Consider the following 21,586-nt stretch of genomic DNA (forward strand, 5'->3'; position numbering starts at 1 on the left):
CGTCCCCGCAGAAAACTTTTCTCGCAGGGCTGGCTCGGGCCGCTGGGCGGGGGCGCAGGCGGCGGGCGCCCGGTGTGCCGCTCTCGCGGGCCGCGGCCCCGACCTCGCGCCGCGCCTGTCTCTTTAAATTCCAGCTGCGCGGCCGGGAGACAGCGCCGCCCGGCGCCCAGGCCGGCAGGCGGCGGCTCGCTCGCGCTCCCGCTCCCGCTCCCGGCTGCGCGCCGCGGAGGGCTCGCTCGGCCCGCGGGCTGCTCGGCGGCGGCGGCGCGGGGCGGGGAGGCGCGGCCCGGCCGAGGAGGGAAGAAAGAGCGAGCCGGGCCGGCAGAGGCGCCGCGCCCGGTCCCGCGCCCGCGCTCGGCGGCCCCGGCGGCTCCCTTCGGGGGTGACGAGGATGTGCCTGGCTGCTGGCTTCCCCCCCCGCCCTCCTCCTTAAGACGATTTCCATAGTAACCCGATCAAGTGGCTCAGGATCGCAAACCTGAGGATCTCCGCGGCCCGCCGGCTTGACCTCAGTCAGGTAACGCTCGGATCTCGTCCTCTCCCCTGGCAAACGGCTGCGCTCCCTCCAAACTTCCTTTTGTGGACAATCGCCCAGCCCCACGCAGCCCGGGGTATTTGCAACAGCGTGCTCCTTCCCAGGTGCCTTCCACGGGTCTCCTCCCCTGCTGCTCCCCCAGGACCCACAAGCACCTTACTTAATATATACATAATATATAATTGTATAATATAATTTGTATACAATTTTTTCTTGGTCGCCCCCTCCCCTCCTCTTTTTGATTTTTCCCATCTCTGCGCTCTCGCTGGCTTTTTTCCCTGAGACTAGTGATGGGGGCGCGGGGAGAAGTAGGGGCGGGGGTGGGCGGCCAGCGCGGTCCAGGGAGTGGCGGGCTCGGGTGGCTGGGCTCCGGCGGGCTACTTTGGGCATTTGGGCGCTGGGTGCGCCGTGTAGGGGTCGCGGGGAGGGCTGTCAGCCCTAGGGCGGCGGTACCGGGGAGCCCCGCGTCTCCAGACGGGCGAGCGAGGGACGCAGGCTTGGGGGCCGATGGAGCGCTCGGCTGGGTGGCTGGCGAGCGTCCATGCATCATAGCTCCCCTTCCTATTCCCCCGCCTCTCTCCGGGTTTCTCTCTTTCTCTTCCCCCCTTCCCATTTCTTTCTTCCTTTTCTCATCGCTGGCTCCATTATCTTCCCTTCCTTATCTCCCCCGCCTCGTATCCCTTTCTCCTTTCCCTCTTAAAAGAAAGGGGAATGGTTTGTAACCTTTGGTTTTGCCAACATGGGAAGAGCGGTGAAACCTGCAGCGTGGCCACCTCAACCTGGTCGTTTCCCGACTCGTCTTCATCCATCAACATATTTGTTTCCTGAGTCTATTGATCTCCCTTGATTCTGCAGAAATGCGTTCTGAGCTGGGCGTCTGTATGTCAAATCAAGAGTTCGGCAGCTCGCTTCGGTGCTCGCAGGAGGACGTGTATTGTAAGGACTGCTTATGTTTTAAATCCACATAAGCCGTGGGTGTAAAGAAATCTATCGTGTGTTTTTTTTTTTTTTAACCCCTAGTTTATTTTCTCGAGGAACTTCCCTCTTAGACTGATAGACTCTTTTCCCTCTTTGATATTTAATTTTAGGAGAACCGAGAGACAGGTGTGTGTTTTTCGTCTCCCAGTTGATTAGGAACATGCAACTTCTGTTACCTTAATTATCTCCTCTTTAAACCTCATTCAGTTTTGCGCTTCTTAGTCCCTACAGTGAGTCGATAGAGCATAACTAAGGTTCAGAGGCTTGCTTCCAAAACTCCAGGCTGGGTATGAAAACCAAGTAGGGGGCCAGGACATTGGGACCTGCCAAAGAATAGAAAAGGCGTAGCAACTCTAGTGTAAAATACCTAACTAGATTCAGACTTCAGTACTGAAGACATGAAAATACAATAAAATGAGATTTTTGCTTTTGGTTCTTAGCATGTGTATAACCATACTAGGTAGGTATAAGTTAAAACTTACTTGGAAAACAGAGCCCCTATGTAGTACAGAACCCATTCAGCCCTGTTTATGTTGAAGTGATTTTCACCATGGTTTTATTTTTCTTTGAAACTTAAGATGTCTGTATCATGTGAAAACAAAGGGAGAAAAGGAGGATGACTTCAATTTTTACCAGAAATAGGATTTATATGGATTTCCTTTGTTTCTTAAAAGATCTACTTGTTATGCTCTCAAGTTTTCCTGAGGTCAAAATATTTCAGGGGTGAAAGCAATGTTAAGCAATGATTTTCCTCCACTGTTTCAGTGGTGTTCATAGTTTATACAGAAAAAGGTCTCAGTTTTTAGAGAGCCCCCCCTTGCCTCCCTTTCCTTTGTCTGCACATTTGTTTTTAAATTCAACTTTTAATATAGAATAAAGGATCTTGGAGCAGAGAATCAATCAGGAAGAAGAGAAACTACTGGTATAATGGAAACTATACCAAAACCAAGAAAAGATAAATACTGCCACGCCACCTCACAGTGTCTTTGTTTTTAGCCAATTAAGAAGCTGCAGCTGTTCTAAATGGATTTTCCTCTGCTTAAATCTGTACCTAATACTTTTCGGACCTGGGGTCGTAATTATGCAGTTTAGATGAATATTTACAAAAGACTTAAATCTCCTTGCCAGTGATATCTGAAAAGCACAGTTTTTTTTCCCCTACAACGTTTTCTTCTAGTGAATGCTGATAGTAGTAATGATCATATGTGATTGCTTGCACCTGACTTCTAATTTTTGGCATTCTTTAGGTTGGGTGGGTTGCTCCTGACGCATTTACAAGATTCTCCTAGCATGCTTCTTGGAACTTGAATGTGCAATTAATTGTATGTACAATAAAATGTTCATTTTTGTTGTTGTTCTTAGTTTAAGAGATGGCTTGCCCTTCTGGACATTTAATGTTTTGATGTGATTGCTTGTGTGTGTGTGTGTGTAAAGGATTTAATATAAAGCCTGTCCTGACTAAGCCTGTGTGATTTGAGGTTAAAAGGTATGTTAATGACAAGACATAAATTACTCTTATTTATAGTACATGGATCCTAAAACTGTTTTCTCTTCCTTGTGATTGCATGTTTATATGGATCACTTAATGAAAGGTTGGGAATGTTATCTGTTCTATAATAGGAAAAATATCCCTCAAGTTTACTTACCTCAAGTCCCCATTTTTATCTCAAGGGATTAATAGATATTTTTCATCTGATATTTTAATAGACTGTATTGCTGAGCACTACTAATTACCAGGAATGTATTTTGTTAATTCTGACATTGGTATAAGACATCTCTCAAGTTGTCTGGAGGGCTGCAAGTGACTCATCCTTGTAACCCATGGCAACAGGAAATGGTTTTCCTGGGTGGAAGCTGAAGTGTGGACCCATATCCACACTTTGTCATCATTCGGGGACTTGATAGGAAGAGTGTGCTGCCTCTTTGGTTTGGACTGGCGTTGACTTTCTGACTTTAGTCAGAGTAACAGTTCCCCTCCTTGCAATTCCCTTTAGCTCCTCATTCACTTGAATATTCTAAAATTCTCAAAACACAAGGGAGTTATGTTTTTTAATTTAAAAGTGTTTATACAGAAGTGCATCTGTATAGAATAGCACCCAATCCAGCATGAGAGGCATTGTCAACTTTAAAATGTTGAGAGTCGGGGAGGTGTGTTTATAAATAGAAGCCAAGAGGCCAAGGTTACATTCTCCACCGCATCACAGAGTGCTTCTTGGAGCAGCTTCCTTGTTGACAGATGTCACTTAGCTTTGTTTTTCTTCCAGAAGAAAAATGGGCATAGTGATGTTTTTCCTGTTTTTTTGAATTCTCAAATATATGTGAATATGACATGATCATGTACATACAAGTGTACATGTGTAGCGGTGGTGGATGCTAAAACACACACACACACACATACATGCTCAGAGGCAACAGACAAGACTTCTGTCTCAGGAAAGGAAGTGTTTCCTTATACCATTGAGATATGTGTAATGATGCTGAGTATTTCCTTCCATTCAGGAAAAGGCAAATACATTCCTCTGTTTTGTGGGTATGGGTAGTCAGTGCTCAGTGAGTAATCGTATAATTGAATATGCTGAATAATCCCAGCAGGTATCACCCTTTTTAGTTACAGGAATGCAAGTGAGGAATACATTTCTTTTTTTTTTTTTTTAAACCATTTAAGATCTCCTCCTCCCCTCCTCCATTTTTTGTAACAAAAAAGCAATTTTCTGTTAGGTTAAGTGGACCTCAGGGTATGAAAAATCCCCCGAGCTTTCTGCTCAGACTTCATTTTTTCCTCCCCAGTCTGACTGTCAACAGCAGTGTGTGATATGTGCCTTAGGTGGTGGAGTTTCCACAGGTCATCCTTCTTCTCTGGCCCAGATGAAGTCTCAGGACAAGTACTTCAGTAACATAGATTCTGAATTCAGTGCATCACTCAAGCTGGTTATGTAACTCAGTGGTCTTTTTTTTCTCTTTAAGCTCGAGGTCTTTATAATTATGTCTGTTTACTATTGTATTTCTCCAAACATTATAATTTTTAAAATTAGCTTGGTCCCTGTGAGAATTTAAAAGCGGCTTGTTCATTATACAGTGTTTGTACAGTGCTCTTTTTAAAATCTGTGCAGCATTTTCATAAGAGCTGTGGCAGTTGGGACCATTGCTGGTTGTGCTTCTTTGGTTAACGGGGGCTTGGAGATGTCAAGGTCTGGAAACACTACCAGCAACATAGGGCCAGAGTTTTCTAGAGAGAAGACTGGAAGTCAGCGTTTTTGATAAATGGTAGAGAACAGTTCAGATATAGTCAAGAAGATTTGAAAAAAAGTTTCTATATTTAAAAATCTTTCTTTGTAGCTATTTATATGCAGAACTCATATCCAGCTTTCATTTTTTTTTCCTACTGGGAAGCACCATTGAAATCTCCAGTCTTACTTGGCTTTTGGTAGGTTTGAATGCATAGTGTTGAAGAAGAAATGATTCCTTTTACATACTTGTATTATAGTTATAAGCATGACCACAAAATCATACCATTAGTTTTTTCCCCCGAATCAAAAGAAATATTTATGTTATTGAACTCCGTCTTAGGCCACCTTATTAAGATGGAATCAGACACCATGGCTGCCTGATTATATTGATACATTTTAAGGCAGTATTGCACAGCGCTTAAAGATGTAGCTTCTTGAGTAGACTGCGTTGGGATTTGAATCCCAGCTCTGGCACTTACTATGTAGGTTACTTTTGGTACTTTTCCTAATCTGAGTCTTAGTTTCCTTCTCTGTAAAACAATTGTTGAAGGATTTTTGTAAAGACTAACTGGAAGAGGGTGTTGCTAATAATATTGAGGACTGCTTCTGACATCTAGCACACATTGATTTATTATTATTGTTCCATTTTGACAACAGCATTATCAGAAGTCCAGTTCTTTTTCAGTTGAGATTTTTCCTTCTGAGTCTGAATGTGCTTTATAATATTTGTCCACTTAAGAGCTGTGCCCTTTTCTTGCTTCCCCCACCCCATGCCACTTCCCACCTTAGCTTTTCCTGACAATTTCAAGGTGAAAATAATGATCAGGTGCCTGGGTGATAAGAATGCATTTATTTGGGAGGGTTTAATTCTCCTTATTTCCAGAAAAGCTTATTTTATATTCAGTATCAACATTATCCATGGACTTTTTAAAAAATTCACAAATTGAAACTCAAACTCAGGATTAGCTCCAGTAGTGCTATATTACATCAGTTTAGAAAATGACAAACATAAAACTTACGTAATGCTTCAGTTTCACAGTGCTGTTTGCTCACAAGCCACACCTGCCTCTTATTATCCTAATGTAATCATAAAGCGACAAACTTTCGCTAAAGAAGGTGTCTGAATAATTTTTCTGTATGAAGTCGCTTGAAGTCTCATTGATGAGAAAATGTTGTTTAAATATTTGTTTCATCCTTTTTTTCCTTTGTGAGCTCCAGTATAAAGAGCTGCATTGAGTAGATCAGTTTCTTTACATATTGAGAGGTTGTTCTCTGCAAACTGAATGTTTTGGGTTAGTATACCTCTTTTTAAAAAACGTTCCATAATGGAAAAAAAAATTAAAAACCAAAGTAGAAAAGACAGTAGAGTGGGTTTCCAAGGACCCATCGTTCCACTGCAACAAATTAGGTAACAACCTCTTAAGAGCCGTCCTAGTTCTGTGATTCTCTGACCATGGAAATTCTGATTCCTTCTGGTTTTGAGAATCCAGAATATCTGCTTTTAAATAATATTGACACTATTGTCAGGAATATTGACACTAAAGTGATAGGGTTATTATAACCCTGAGAATTTAATGGCAGGTGAACAATGGTACATGAGCAATGTGTTGGGATTAGTTTGGTTCAACAGACATTTATTAAATATCTCCCTCAAAGAAGTTAGGGCTTCCCACAGGGCATGGTGGTAAGAAATCCACCTGCCGACGTAGGAGATGCGGTTCGATCCCTGGGTTGGGAAGATCCCCAGGAGGAGGAAATGGCAACCCATTCCAGTATTCTAGCCTGGAAAATCCCATGGGCAGAGGAGTCTGGCAGGCTGCAATCCATGGGGTCGCAAAGAGTCATACATTACTGAGCATGCACTCAAAGATGTTACCCAGTAGGATTGATCCCATATCACCATATTTAAGATGAAATTCCCTGGTGGTCCAGTGGATAAGTCTCTGCTTTCATTGCCAAGGGGCCATGTTCAATCTTCCTTCGGGGAACCTAACATCCTACAAGCCATACAGTGTGGTGAAGGAAAATTTTTTTTTTAAAAATTGGGCTATAATAAACTTCTAAAACTGTACTGAACACTTTCATTTGGAAGCTTATTTTAAGATAGTAAAAGCCAGCTTCCAAGACGGTCCCCAGTGAGTTTTGCCTTTTGCTGTTCATTCTCTTGTTACTTTTGCACATTTACAGGGTGTTTCTCTGTGCCCAGTGAAATATGGCGGATGTGATAGTGTGTGACTTGTGTGGCTAAGTTGTAAAAGACATTGCCCCTTGTGCCTTGCTCTCTTGGATGACTCGTTCCTGGAGCAGCTGGCTACCATGTTGTGAGGATACTCAAGCTGGCCATAGAGATTCCTGTGGCAAGGCAGGGAGGCCTTCTGCTGCCAGCCAGCACTGCTCTACCAACCACATGGAGCATCAGCCTTGGAAGAGGGTGTTTTTAGCCCTGGTAAAAGTCTTCAGATGACTGCCGTCCTTGGTAAAACACTGATTGTACCCTTTTGAGAAACCACAAGCCAGAACCACCTAGCTAGGCCACTTCTGAATTCATAACCCATAGGAACTGCATAGGTTATTAAATGTTTGAAACTGCCAAATTTTGGAGTAATTTGTTATGCAGCAACACTATACAGACCTTAAACTGCCTCAAGATTGTTAGTATATAAATAGTTTTGATTGTTCTTTAGGTAGAAGCATCAGTTAGTAGAATTCTAGCTGTGAGACTGCTGTTTAAATCTGCATTTAGCACAGTGAATTTTTGGCATCCTAGCTTCCTTTTAAACTTTTAACTCCTTGGAATGAATCTTCTGTGGACATTATCCATAATTAAATGAGGGCACGAGGCATGGTGTCTCTTCTTTCATTAATTGCTCACCTGGAACCTAATCTCAGCATTTCTGTTTGGCAGTGGATCTGTTTAAGAGGGTGGGGCTGGAGGTTGAGGGCTGGGACGTGCTTGTAATTTACTTTGAGTGTGTGTATACTCAACTGTGTCTTCTCTTTGTGACACAGTGGACGATGGCCTGCCGGGCTCCTCTGTCCATGGGATTTTCCTGGCGAGAAGCCTGGAGTGGGTTGCATTTCCTTCTTCATGGGATCTTTCCAACCTGGGGACTGAACCCATGTTTCCTCCTCTGGCAGGCAGATTCTGTACCACCGAGCCACCTGAGATTCCCCAGTTTACTTTCAGATTATCCCCCAGAGAGTTCCCCCGACCCTCAGACACGCAGGAAGACATTTAAAATTTTGGCTTTCATTGCCAGAGAAGTTTTCCTTTGTTATCTTCTGAACCAGGCAAGATTAAAGTGCCTCAAATAAAATATGCCCCAATGAGGCCCTGGTGATGTTACCTAACGTAGCCATTCTTCATGGATTTGTCTGTACTTCTGGTCTTTTCTGAATATTGTTAGACTCAGACAGTAAAGCGTCTGTCTGCAGTGTGGGATACCCAGGTTCGATCCCTGGGTCAGAAAGATCCCCTGGAGAAGGAAATGGCAACCCACTCCAGTACTCTTCGCTGGAAAATTTCATGAATGGAGGAGCCTGGTGGGCTACAGTCCATGGGATCACAAAGAGTCGGATATGACTGAGCAACTTCACTTCCCTCCTTAAGCATAGTTCTGGGTTGTACATATCAAACTTTTTTCTCTTAAGTTTAAGGGAATCTAAAAATTGTATATTATTATGGGAATAAAAGATTCTGTATAACTATGACATTTTAGTACATACAAAATGACATGATTTAGAAAACCAAAAAAAGACCATAACCTCACTTTTTACTTCATGGATCTGTTTAATGCTATCTACATAAAATTATCATCCCATAAAAATTTAAAGGGTGACTGAGTTAGAGACCTGGGTTCAATCCTTGGGTTGGGAAGATCCCCTGGAGAAGGAATGGCTGCCCACTCACCTGGGGAATTCCATGGACAGAGGAGCCTGGCGGGCTGCAGTCCGTGAGGTCACAAAGAGTTGGACATGACTGAGCGACTAACACATACAAGTGGATATTAGGCACTTGGAGAACAATAAGAAGTAAGGTTTTCAAGCCTTTATATTGGTGTCAATATTATTTTCATAAATGAACCATTAGTCTTATGCTTTGGAGCTTAAGGTTTTAGTATATTTGCTTTTTAATTTGTCAGGTAGGGTTACTAATAGGATTGTTTTGCCTCTGAGAATGTTTTCAGATCCAAGTTTTTCTCAGTATAAAACAGCGATGGTGTTCACTGACCTGTACCAATATCATGCTCTCTGGGAACTGAAATTGATTTTTTTTTTTTTTGGTCCTTGGTATGTGTATTTGCTATTTGAACAAGCATCACCTGGGATGGCTTAGGAAAACCAGTAAGTAGATGTTCAGAAATTAGTTTTTAAGACATCACAGATGAGTTGCATCACAAGCCTCAGGAGAAAAATAATGAAGTCACTAGGTCTTCTTGATATTTTTATGTTTGAGCACAGTGTGTGATAAGAACTACCTTTAGAACTGGGGATAAGCAAAATGTCTGGTTTTTCTGTTCTTTTTGAAAATGTAGAAATTAAATTACTATTCATTGCCGGTCAAAAGGCTATATGGCAGATGTGTAGTCTGGGAGTGTTTTTATAAATGTCTTCTGCTAAGCAGGTTTTTGTTGGATAATGTAACTCATCTTATGTGCTTGTTTTATGTTCTTTGCACACTTGATGTGGCTTTAATTTACTCTATAAAGTAAGCATGATTTTTAAGAGAAAGTTCTAGGTATATGTTAATTACTTTCTGTACTGTGATGAGGATAACGGGTACAGAAATGAATAAGATAAGGTCCTTGCCCTAGAGGAAGTTGGGATGTGCTTAATTAATTTAAGTTTTTTTTCAGAGTATTTAGCTGCTTATTTATGATGGACTTTACAAGTTAGGGTTAGGCTGCACTCAACACAAAATCCAGTTCAATTATGTTACCATGATTGAGAGTTATCCTGAGTTCTACACTGTTAATGAATGCTAATACTCTTTTGAAGGTCTCCTATGTATGGCCTCAATAACCACAAAGGCTTTTCTGCCTACAGCAGATAAACTCTCAATAATGTCACAGGAAGTTGCATTAAAAATTCTGCCATTACCTATTTTTTAACTGACTAGCTAGTTGTGTCTGTTCAATGTATTCCCTATAGGGCAAATGTCTGTATCATACTTGGGAGATATATATATATATATATATATATATATATATATATATATATGTGCATGCCAGAACGGAAATGTGTCTTATGATTGTTTAAGTAAATTTTCTGATATTTGTGCTTTTTACTTGCATGTTCTAAGAATTGAGGTGGGGATTAGATAGTATGTTAGAATCCCAGACATACCTGAATCTGTTCTGTCAATTACCTCTGTGCCTGTGCAGGGCCCCCAGGGAAGATAAATGCAGGCAATAGCAGCCAAATGGTAATCAGAATACCACTTTATTAATTGCTTGAGCTGGGGCCGATTACCCTTGATGCAGGGCTCTTTGGAAAGAAGTGGTTTGGAGCACATACTCTTGGCTTGAGTCCAAATATATATGTATTTAGTCTTGCTATGTTCTGGTCTAGCCATAGTTTGGGAAGGAAGTCAGGAAGAGGAAGAAATGATCATGTCCCAAGGGGGGTACTAATTTCCACTTAAAAACCATGTAAAACTAGGAAGGAGAAAGAGAGAGGGACTAGATCTCGGTTTTGTTCTCTTTAAAGCATGGTGACCCTGCTCCCTCATGATTAAACTCCAGTCATTGTTTTTCTGTCTGACCTACTAGAAGAGCAATTCCTCCTTTGAAAGGGGTGGACAGAGGAGCTCCTGATGAGGAGGGAGAGATCCAACTGGACAGATTCATCATAGTCACAGTCACTTATCTGAAAGCCTAGGGACAAGAAATATTTCAGAATTTGCACTTTCTCATGTTTTAGATAGAGAGGAGTGTATGTGTGTGTATGTATATGTGTATATATCATGTAACAAACCCAGTGTGACCTGTGACAGCTTCTCTTGGCGTAACATATAACTATTTCTGTAAGAAAATCCTTGAATATTCAGAATAAGTGAGCGTAGTGGACAGAATAATGCCCCCTTCCTAAAATGTCCACATTCTAATCCCCAGAGCCTATGAATACATCACCTTTCATGGCCAAAGAGGACTTGACGCTTGTGATTAAGGTTTAAGGACTGGGAGATACGGCCATGATGCTGGGTGGTCTGTGTGGGCCCTGTGCAATCGCAGGGGTCCTCGAAAGCAGGGGACCTTGCCCAGTGGTGGTGGGAGGAGGAGGTGTGGTGATGGAAACAGAAGGTGCTACCTGGCTGCCTTCAGAAACGGAGGGAGGGGGCTGGGGTGAAGAAATGCAGGTGGCCTCCAGAAGTCAGCAAACACAAGGAAACGCTGTCGCTTCGAGCCTCCAGACAGGAACGCCGTCCTGCTGACACTCTGGTTTTGGCTCAGGGAGCCCACTGTTGCACCTCTGCACTCCAGAACTGTAAGACAGTAAATTTTTTAAGCTACTACATTTGTGGTAACTTATTACAGCAGGTGGTACAAAACTAATACAGGCTTCCCTGGTGCCTATAATGCAGGACACCCAGGTTTGATCCCTGGGCTGGGGAAGATCCCCTGGAGAAGGGTATGGCTACCTACTCCAGTACTCTTGCCTGGAGAATTCCATGGATAGAGGAGCCTGGCGGGCTACAGTGCAGGGGGTCGCAGAGTTGGACACAGCTGAGCGACAGTAACACGGATGCAATGAGATAATGACTGTCGCCTTGTTTTACTTCAGGTCTAGTTATGCGAAACCTTTGGACTCGCAGAGCTTTTTAGATTATGAATTGCACTTAGGAATTGTGAGCCTGTAAAAGAAATGGAAAGTCTTGATGTTTTAACTGGCTGACCTTACGGTGTTTGAATTAATCATGGGATGAAGAGTTCTTAGGAGGAAAGCCTTTTAGTTGTTATCATCTGACTACTCGAGCCTCTGGTGATTTCTTTGTATGCGTGTCCATTGCCTCCACAGACCTTACACTGGTTGATGATGGCTCCAGCGAACTCGCCCCTGTGGACCTTGGTTCACCTTGATTTAGATTAAAGAAATATATATGGAGGGACTCAAACTCTGAATGTAAATGTTCATGGTCCTTGATGATGGTATTTATTACTGGGCAGCTGCCTCCTGTCCCTCCTTCCTTGTAGTGGGGTTGGAGGGGAAATCATACCGCAGGATGATTTTGTGAGTGTGGCTGTGGGGTTGCTTCTTCCTTCTGGCTCTGAGAATCCATCCCCTACGTTATAAGTTGCTAGTGTTGGTGTGGCTGCAAGGGAGGTGGCATCTGGGATGAATGTCTCAGCACAGAAAGGCTGCATGCCTTGGGCTCATCCACGGACCCGCATTCTCAACCATTTAATTACATTAAGTGAGGAAGAAACGTCCATCTTCTGCTCCTTCTCATAGCAGAATCCAGGGCAAAGTCTATGTATTTTGAAATTTTCCCAGAAAATAACCTGCAAAGTATGAAGCATACTTTAGAATACAAGGCAGCAATTCGCGCTCAAGAGGCAATATTTGTTTTATTTTGTTGTGAGGCTGCGTCCTTGTAGTAGATGCCATGATTCTGGAATTACTGTAGTTGTCTGATACACGTTTGAAGGTTATACCTTCGGTGAAATGTTTCAGCACGATGATGCTAGCTCTGATTCAAATTAAAATGCTAACATCTAGCATGTACCTTACACTGTCCTTGATCTATAAGTGAAACTTCAGGAACATCATTTCCCTGTTGATTCCTTGGCTCATGTGCTGGGAGAGTGAGTGTTGCCTTGCTTGGTCCAGGGTGGTATGGGTGTGTGGTTGTGTTACTGTTTTCCTTTTTTCTTCTAGAAAATTGGTAGATTTTAAGCTGTGGTTTATGACCCAATATGTGACTTTAAACGTTTTTTCTCACTAAAGACTATATCTCCTCTTTGTCCTCACAAGCACATCACCCTTACCCATAACACAACCCTTTTCTTCCCCAACATTTTCAGTAGGATACATCTGAAATCTTTTCTAAGCTTCTGATGAAAGTGATTATGAATCAGATACAACCTTACAACGTACCCCAGACAAAAGACTGTGTTGAGACTTCATTTCTGTGTCATCAAGAACAAGATGGCTAGTTGTGCAAAGTTTTGTGCCCAAATGAAGATCTAGAATATTGGGAATTCCGGAGAGAAATTTTATTTGAAATCTGTCTTAAAATTTAGCAGTGATATATAATCATAAATTGGTTTTCACGCTTATAGACTCTACTGAAATTACTATAAAGTAGTCTCAGAACCTAGGGAATGTGTTATTCTTCACACCACAATGTATTAGGCTTTGGGCTGTGTTCTGGGTTGTAACTGGCCCGAAAAAGGATCTAGACTTTGCCCTTAATGAGTTTATGCTCAGCAGGTAAGGTAAGCCTTGAACAAAGAAAGAGGTAGGAGGCTAGTTCTCTGGACAATTAACATGTGTCCGTGCAGAAGAGCAGATAAAGGAGGGAGGGAGGCTTCTTCCAGATGGGAAGATACAGTGTGCTTGATGGAGGAAGTGTCATTTGAACCATGAAGGTCAGGAAACCATTCATGCAAAACTTCATCCGTACCATCGCATACGGGCCTCCAGGACCTAGCTCTGCCTCCTCTTGCCTCTGGCCACCTTCACCTTCCACTCCAGCCACACTGAGCTGTTCATAGGGCCCTACAAGCGCCATGCCCTTCACACCTGGGGTCTACGCTAACAGCTCTAGTTGCTGTACAATGAGAGTTCTATGTTGAGTAATTTTTTTTTTTAAACTCCTCTTAAGACATAGACGTGACTTTCTGTAAATGACATCTTCCTGGTTGTCCAGTCTTGCCATCCACAAGGTCCTGGAATTCCCGAGCTTATATGTAGGTGATGTTGTTCAACGCCAATAATGCCACTTACACCATCTTTGCTTATTTTTTGAAGCATCTGTCCTGCTAAAGGAATGACAGAGAAAATAGTTGTTCTTAAGGATCTCACTGCTGGAGAGACTAACAAACAGTTTTAATGCGAAACTTCCATAGCCATGCTAGACTAGTGACGAGGACGCCTGGGAAAGCAGGAGTGGGAATGACCGTCCCTCCTGCTGGTGGGGCCTCAGGGATGAATGCCCAGAGAGGAGAGGCTCAAAGTGAGTCATGAAGGATGAGTGGGAACCTGCCAGATGGACACAATGGAGGAGGATGTTTTGGATGCGACTCTGCAAGTGTGCAAAGACATAAGGGAGCGTGAAAAGTTAGAACACAGTCAGTCCTCACCAGCAAAATATGTGTTGGGGATGGGTGCATAGTGATGAAGCTGGAAGGGCAGGCAGCTGAGAATGTGTATACATTCTAGATCAAGGAGTTAGTACTTTATTCTGCAAGTATCAATTGTGGAAGGATGTTAAACAGGGGAGCCTTGTGTCTAATTGCCTTCAAAAGCAGATACCAGGATTATAGTATCTTAATAAAAAAATTGTTCAGTGCAGAAGCAATAAAGGAAAGTGAAGTTGGTCAGTTGTGTCCGAGTCTTTGTGACCCCCTGGACTGAAGCCTCCCAGGCTCCTCTGTCCATTGTATTTTCCAGGCAAGAGGACTGGAATAGGTTGCCATTTCCTTCTCCAGGCGATCTTCCCGACTCAGGGATTGAACCCAGGTCTCCCACAATGCAGGTGGATGCTTTACCCTCTAAGCCACCAGGGAAGCCCTACCATGTGTCAACTAAGAGTTGAGGCTTCGCAATATGCTGACACTTCTTATAGGTGGTGTGAGTGGGGGCAGATTATGTAGCTTCTCTGCATCTCAGTTTCTTTATCTGCTTAGTGGGCATGATAATACCCCTGTTGCAGAATCGATGTGAGAATTAGGTGAGTTATTGTTGCTAAAGAACCCAACTATTATACTAAGTCCACAATAATTAGGTGTACATTTACTATGCATTTTGCCTTTATTAAGAATAAAGACTAGATGTCCAGCAAGAACTTGGAGTGAAAACTGAAAGGGTCCTTAAAAGTCAGTTGCACCATGTATTGTTCTGTGTGCTAAGTTGCTTCAGTCGTGTCCCACTCTTTGCCTCAGACCGTATGTACTGTAGCCCGCCAGGCTCCTCTGTCCATGGGATTCTGCAGGGAAGAATACTGGAGTGGGTTGCCATTTCCTTCTCCAGGGGATCATTTTTCTGACCCAGGGATTGAACCCACCTCTCTTAAGCCTTTTGCATTGGCAGGCAGGTTCTTTACCACTGCACCACCTCGGAAGGCCATTTCAAGTTTCTAATAAAAGCCAAAAGCCATAGGCTGAATGTTACATATGTCTTAAAATCTGAGATGGTCCTGTTTACCTTCCTGAAGAAGGGTCCTTAAGAAAATGAGATGTGGTAGGAAGCAAAAATGAGGCAGTCTATGGCAAATAGTTTGTGTGGGGCCTTGACTGGGATTAGCCACATTTGGGTGAGGCTTTTGAAATCCCACCCCACAGTCAGCAGGATTGTGTTGGGATATGAGGAAATGTGGCGTCTTCACGTGATGCAGTCAGCAGAACACAGGGAATGTTGGAGATTGAAAGAGCTGCCCTTGCCGTGACTCAGTTGGTCCAGAGAAACGTGAGCAGAAGCTGCTTCTGCTGCTGCTAAGTCGCTTCAGTCGTGTCCGACTCTGTGTGACCCCATAGACTGCAGCCCACCAGGCTCCCCAGTCCCTGGGATTCTCCAGGCAAGAACTCTGGAGTGGGTTGCCATTTCCTTCTCCATTGCACGAAAGTGAAAAGTGAAAGTGAAGTCTCTCAGTTGTGTCTGACTCTTAGCGACCCCATGGACTGCAGCCCACCAGGCTCCTCCATCCATGGGATTTTCCAGGTAAGAGTACTGGAGTGGGGTGCCATTGCCTTCTTGGAGCGGAAGCTAGGGCGCCAAAATGATGTAAGGGCTTGGCATGGCTTCTGCTGGCCTGGCCGAGCAATTAGCAGTGAAATGCAGATAGCCACAGAAACGTGCGTGTGAATGGTCACTGGAAACTCTCTCACATTTCCGCAGGTTTCACAGTTCAGCTGATAGTAACCACCTACATGTAATAAATCTTTCTCAGAACAGAATGAGAGGCAGGTTAATGCTTCAACTGGTGGAGGTACTGGTGTACGCAGTAGTAGCGAAACGCATCTCACAAGCACAAGCATTCTAACAGTTGAACTCCTGTATACCAAGACGTATTACATGTATCACTGGTCTTTCTGTTAGTGGAAAAAATCAAATGTTTTTAAAAGATGGAAAGATGGACTGAGACTTCCTAGCATTTTATTAACTGATTACATTTTTCTTTGCTGTTTTGAAAAGTGTTTTTGCCTCCCTTTTATTGTAGCAAGATTTTAAGGTAATAACCATGATAATTTTTTTTAATGTGGGGTGTGATTTTTTTAACTGGAAGGTAATTGTGATATAATGTTGTTTCTGCTGTACATCCAAGTGAATCAGGTACACGTATACATATATTTCTTCCCTCCTGCTCCTCCCTCTTCTCCCATCCCACTTCTGAAAGTCATCACAGAGCACTGTGCTGAGCTGCTGTCTGTGTTACACATGGTAGTGTGTATATTGGAGAAGGCAACGGCACCCCACTCCAGTGCTCTTGCCTGGACAATCCCGTGGACGGAGGAGCCTGGTGGGCTGCCGTCCATGGGGTCACGAAGAGTCAGACACGACTGAGCGACTTCTTTCACTTTTCACTTTCATGCATTGGAGAAGGCAGTGGCACCCGACTCCAGTGTTCTTGCCTGGACAATCCCGTGGATGAAGACTGGTGGGCTGCAGTCCATGGGGTCGCACAGAGTCAGACATGACTGAGCGACTTCACTTTCACTTTTCACTTTCATGCATTGGAGAAGGAAATGGCAACCCACTCCAGTGTTCTTGCCTGGAGAATCCCAGGGACGGGGGAGCCTGGTGGGCTGCCGTCTGTGGGGTCTCACAGAGTCGGATATGACTGAAGCGACTTAGCAGCAGCAGCAGCAGGGTATATATGTCAGTGCTCCTCTCAGTGTGCCTCACCTTCTTCTCCCACTTGTACACAAGTTTATTCTCTGTGTCTGTGTCTCTATTCCTCTTCTGCAAACAGGCTGATCAGTACTGTTTTTCTAGGATCCATACATATATATTAATATATGATATTTGTTTTTCTGGGAGTAGTTTTGTTTCACTGACTTTCCAGGGAAAATTGAGATGTCCCTAGTTCATCACGTTAAACAGCAGGGCTTTTAAATATTTGTAATTTCTCATAAAATCTGTCACAGGTAATACAAAGATGAAGTCAGGCCTTGGTCCTTCTTGCTAAGCAGTTACTATAGATTGAATGATGAATAATTGTTACTCTGCCAGTCACGTGACTCATGAGTTCCAATGGAAGGCACGGTCTGGAGAAGTCTTTAATGACGAGTTGGTGCTGCTAATGAAGGAAGTGGTTGGTAAATTGCAGCTCCAAGCCCTTGAAAATAAACCTCTAGCACATGTTATTAGTTTCATTTTTTGCTTACTTAGAGTTTAATTTTTTGGGTAAAGCGGTTTATTGTCCTCTAAAAGATACTTAGAAAAATGGCTTCTTTTGGGGTGCTTACCACTGCCCCCAAACAATTTCCCAGCGTCTATATTACGGCTGCTTTTCCCAGCCATAAGTGGGTTTGCATTCTGAACCCACTATTAGGGCTTTTGTTAGGAACCTGTATGGATTTATTTGTAGAGGAGGACACATTGAATTGGACCTCAGGATTAAATGAATTCCATGAATTAGAAGGATGACCTTGTAGACAGAAAGAGACTTCATTATATGCCTTCCCTGCTTTCTGTGTAATAGATTTTGTTGCATGCTTCATATTCAGTCTTTGAATGTGTGTGTGTTTTACGTTGAAAGAATAGATCGAAATTCAGCACCCTGACAGTGGACGATAAATGGACTGAGTTCTCATTGTGAAGACTGTAGCGCTGCATTTCATTTTTCCTCCTGTCTTGCTCAGCAAATAAATAATCCCATTTACATTTCAGCCTCCAAACATGCCTGTGTCTGGGCATCATGGGAATACCATGTGGGCAAATGGGGTTATGGTTAGAATCATAGTTTATATGGATTTTTATTTCTTGCGTGTGTCGCCAAGTAGCGTAGAGTCTGCTCTTACACAGGTATTAAAGCTTAGCTGGAGCGAGAGAGGAGAAAATAGAGGGGGAGGAAAGCAGTGGACTCCCAGGGCCTGTTTCTCGTGGAAACACAGTTCATAGCCGGCTGTTGCAGGGGGAGGCTTTGGAAGCTGCAAAAGGATCAAACCAAATGGCAAAGTTTTAACAATTTACCGCTAATTGATTGACTTTATGTAGAAGGAGATGCAGGTACATGCTCTTACAGCCTACTGTCTTTTATTTATTTGTTTTCTTGCTCAGTTTGTGTGACTTCTAAACCAGATTCATTCGCTGCCTCTCCAGAGTCGTTTTATTCTGTACAAGGCCGGATTGATTTGACCAAGGGCTGAGTCTCCATGATAGCTAACTGTGATGATGGGGGATAAATTAAAATCGCCTATGGCCAGGATCAGACCATCTCCAGGAGGTACTAGAAGAGTCCCTGAGGCCTGGCGACAGAGTGCCCAAATTCTGTTTTCTACTTTGGTTAAAGCTAGTTTAAAATGGTATCATTTAAAGTACATGGGATACAATAAGTCATTTCCTGTCTACAGATTGTTTATAGGAAATCTCTAGGAAGTCCTTTTGCTTTATTCTGAAGTACTTTAGCATATGATGGTTTTAAATTTGGAAGGCACGTGGTACATATATTGGCTTCAATGTACAGGTAGCTAAACTGAGGCTTGGAATAAAGTGCAGTGGTTTATTCAAATTCAGAACAATGATTGGTGATAGAGCAGAATTAGAACCCAGCTCAGCTAGTGTAGAGTTTTGAATTGGCATCTGTGATTAATCAGGAAAGGCATGTAGTTGCTAAGGCCATGGGTAGGGATGCTATTTCTCATTACTTCTGGGGCATTCTCAACCATAATAGGGCTTTAATTATATCTGCAACATTGGGGGAAGCATGCATATTTTAAAATTAGTAATGAAATTGAAGGGAAAAAAGCATGATGTGCTTATTAGGGAGGCATGGATGGAAGGAACAAATACATCTTTTTGCAAAGCAGTTCTGCTTATGTTTGGGGTCAGTGTGTCTCATCTTTTGACATAGGCTTCTGCAGAGTCGATAGTGGTGATAAATTTTAGTTCTGTGATGTAGTCTCCTCCTTCTGTACATCACAATGAATCAGGTATGGTAATTTTTGTTTCCATTCGCACCGTAAATGATCACTGTGGATTAATTTACTCACTTTTTTTTCTCAGGAGTGTATGATTTAAAGTATCATCATGGTTTTTATTTTTTTTTTTCATTCTGGAAAGGGACTAATAAAACCTGCCTCTGAAATGAGTAAGTATATTATCATTGGTGTTGAAAGTGTTCAAATAGAAATGCTTATCCCATCCTTGAGTAAAGATATATTATCTTCAGCACAAACACTGTTAATAGAAGCATTTGAATGTGTCCTTCAATCAGCTCAAGATCACTTTGTATAGCTAGGGTTCAATCAAATACCACTTTTAATCACTTAATTACATAAAAGCAGATCAGGTTTTCCTGCCAAAACAAATGACTGGGGAGGACTAATTCTGTAAGTGTACAGCCCTGAATAGTTCCCCGCTTCACAAGGAGTCCTTTGAGAAAACCATGCAGACAAGGTGAAAGTTGTATACGTTTCAGATTTTGAAATGGTTGCTTATCACTTTGGGAGGAATTTGGGCATGTTTGATAGTATTTAGAAAAGAGAATTCTTTTGGCTTTTCTTCCTTCCTCGTGCCTGCTACTGAGTCCCCGAATCTCCACGTTTCCCTTTGTGCAGTAACCTTTTCTCCCCAAGTCTTCAGGGTCCTGAGGCTGAGAAGGTCCAGAGCACACGCTCTCCGTGTGGCGATGACATCGTCTGTTTGTCATGGCGACGGTTTCCTGGTCCTCAGAAAAGACCGTGCAGCCTTTCTGTGGTCTGTTTACAGCCGGGTAGTTGTATATGCCTTTCGATATTGCTAGAAGCCCCCAACTTACATCGTTTTGCACAGTTAGTAGGGTAAAGTTCACCTCACTGGGGCCCAGGGAGGCTAGAGGATCGCACAAGCAGGTGAGTCCTGCAGTGGAGACACGCGTGCAGGTTGGTTTGCATCCAGATCTTTTTGCATTTAAACTGGGACACTGAGAAGTGATACAGTTGCCAAGGTGAAATAATCTATTCGTCTTTCTGCTTTCAGTGCAGTCTCAATTACAGTGGGAAGCCGTATCTCACATACAATAAATATCTTTTAAGGCTGCGAGAGTTGAGAGAGCAGCGCTGTTCCCGACCTGGGACTGTTGGAAGCTTGTTCCCTGCTTCTACTATGTAGTGTTTCCTCTGTCACCAATAAAGCTTCATGTGACATCAGTCAAGCAGTGGAGGTTGACAGGATTTTCTCACGTAAACAGCTTAGCGCCTTGCTTGGGAACGGGACCATACGATACTGAGAGTGCATATACTGTAAGGGGCTCGTCATAACCCCTGCTCTTTTCTCTCTGCGTTTGTGTTTCCCTCTGGGTGTGGAGGCAGCATGGCTGTGCTGAGGTATGTCGCTGGGTCAGCATTTGTAGGGCAGTGCGTCATCTCTCTCTCCCCTAGCTAGCAAAAATTCCTGTTTGGATGTTAATGGCCCGAATGGGACGTGGTCCTAAAGGCTGAGGGAAGAGGCAATACCTTTTTTTTTCAGGGAGCCACACCATAAGGAAGACGTCACGTTCTGAAATGCAATGATAGTGACCGCCATGGCGGGTCAGGGGTGGCGGCTACAAATAGTTATCATGGGACACTTAGAGTAATGTTGATCAGCTTGAAGATGGAAGATAGTGAATACATGCTGTAAGGTTCATGGGGCTGGTCTATGGAAACGCGAGAATCACTTGAAATCTCACATTTCACATGAAAAATGAATGCAGATTTTTCATTCAGCTTCCTAATTTTTATGTTATTTGCATTATTAAAAAATGAGTGACATAGAAAATCTGGAAATAAGGATCCTGTCTATAGTGGGAATTCCCTCTAGTGCACATCTTTGGGTCATTCCCAGACGGTTTTTATACCTCAATTTAAGTCTGGGCCACTGAAAAAAAATCCAGAAGTCTAATATAACTTTTCAGAAGGACAATCCAAACAGACTCTGTGGTGTTTGATTAATATCTAAGCAAAGAAGCAGTGTAGAATAGAATAAGGAGAACGTTCCAGTGATCATTTATAGTTTTTCTGTGGCTGCTATTAGGTTATAATGGAATTCTTTCCCCTGTTGGTGAAATACAAACAAAAAGCAAATAAAAACCATTCTTTCTGATAAGAGGCTGAGTCTGAGTAGCAGGAATAAGCCTAAGAGCCATGATCTGGTCCTGGCTGAGGCGAGGCTATAGTCAGCCAGTCGTGTCCGACTCTTTGTGATCCTGTGGACTGTGGCCCACCAGGCTCCTCTGTCCATGGGATTTTCCAGGCAAGAATACTGGAGTGAGTTGCCATTTACTTCTCCAGAGAATCTTCCTGACCCAGGGATCGAACCTGAGTCTCCTGTGTCTCCTGCATTGTAGAGGGACTCTTTACCTGCTGAGCCAATGGATACTGGCTGAACCGCACAGGAATGTGGGGCCTTAGGCAGATCCGTAACTTAATTGCACTTGGGTGACTCCATAATTAATTGTCACATTATGGAGCTGCTCTTCAAAATTACAGCAGGTCATCAGGCA

At 43.2% G+C, this 21,586-nt stretch overlaps 1 protein-coding gene across 2 annotated transcripts in view; it reads left to right on the top strand.

Moving 5' to 3' along the window:
* The first annotated feature begins 302 nt into the window (after nucleotides 1-302).
* The window catches only part of NAV3 (neuron navigator 3), an 892,975-nt gene continuing 871,691 nt past the window's right edge, over nucleotides 303-21,586 (top strand). For both annotated transcript variants that reach the window (XM_060412470.1, XM_060412471.1), the window contains exon 1: nucleotides 303-517. The gene's annotated coding sequence lies outside the window, so the exon portion shown is untranslated. The remainder of the gene's footprint in view (nucleotides 518-21,586) is intronic.

The sequence above is a fragment of the Ovis aries genome, chromosome 3, assembly GCF_016772045.2.
Source record: "Ovis aries strain OAR_USU_Benz2616 breed Rambouillet chromosome 3, ARS-UI_Ramb_v3.0, whole genome shotgun sequence".
Taxonomy (NCBI): Eukaryota; Metazoa; Chordata; class Mammalia; order Artiodactyla; family Bovidae; genus Ovis; species Ovis aries.